Source organism: Calidris pugnax, unplaced genomic scaffold, assembly GCF_001431845.1.
Source record: "Calidris pugnax isolate Ruff unplaced genomic scaffold, ASM143184v1 scaffold1001, whole genome shotgun sequence".
Lineage (NCBI taxonomy): Eukaryota > Metazoa > Chordata > Aves > Charadriiformes > Scolopacidae > Calidris > Calidris pugnax.
In genome coordinates, this window is record NW_015091627.1 from 26,765 (window position 1) to 27,595 (window position 831).

The following is an 831-nucleotide window of genomic DNA, read 5'->3' on the forward strand; positions in this document are numbered from 1 at the left end:
CGGGGGCAACGGGGGGCTCCTCCCCCACCACCACCGTCAGGAAATCTGGGGGGGGGAGGTTGGATTTTGGAGGAGTTTATTAAAAAAACCACCATTTTCCCCCATTTTCCACCCCAATTCCTGCCCCAAAACCTCCTTCAAGTCCAAGCCCTGTGAGGATTTCTGGGGAGTTCATCAAAAAAACCCCGTTTTCACCCGTTTTCCACCCCGTTCCCATCCCAAAACCTCCTCTAAGTCAAAGGACCCCAAAGATTTCGGGTCCAAACTGCCAAAAAACCCCATTCTTGCCCATTTTCTTCCCAATTCTCATCCCAAAACCTCCTCTAAGTGGAAGAACCCTGAGAATTTCAGGTCCAAACAGCCGAAAAACCCCATTTTTGCCCATTTTCACCCCAATTACCTCCCCAAACCTCCTTCAAGTCCAAGTCCCATGAGGATTTTTGGGAAATTCATCAAAAAACCCCATTTTTGCCCATTTTCACCCCAATTCCCCTCCCAAAACCTCCTCTAAGTGAAAGGACCCTGAGTATTTCAGGTCCAAACAGCAGAAAACCCCATTTTTGCCCATTTTCACCCCAATTCCCCTCCCAAAACCTCCTCTAAATGAAAGGACCCTGAGAATTTCGGGTCCAAACAGCCAAAAATCCCATTTTTGCCCATTTTCACCCCAATCCCCATCCCAACTCCTCCTTCAAGTCAAAGCCCCATGAAGATTTTTGGGAAATTCACCAAAAACCCCCCATTTCTGCCCATTTTCACCCCAATTCCCCTCCCAAAACCTCCTCTAAGTGAAAGGACCTTGAGAATTCCAGGTCCAAACAGCAGAAATAC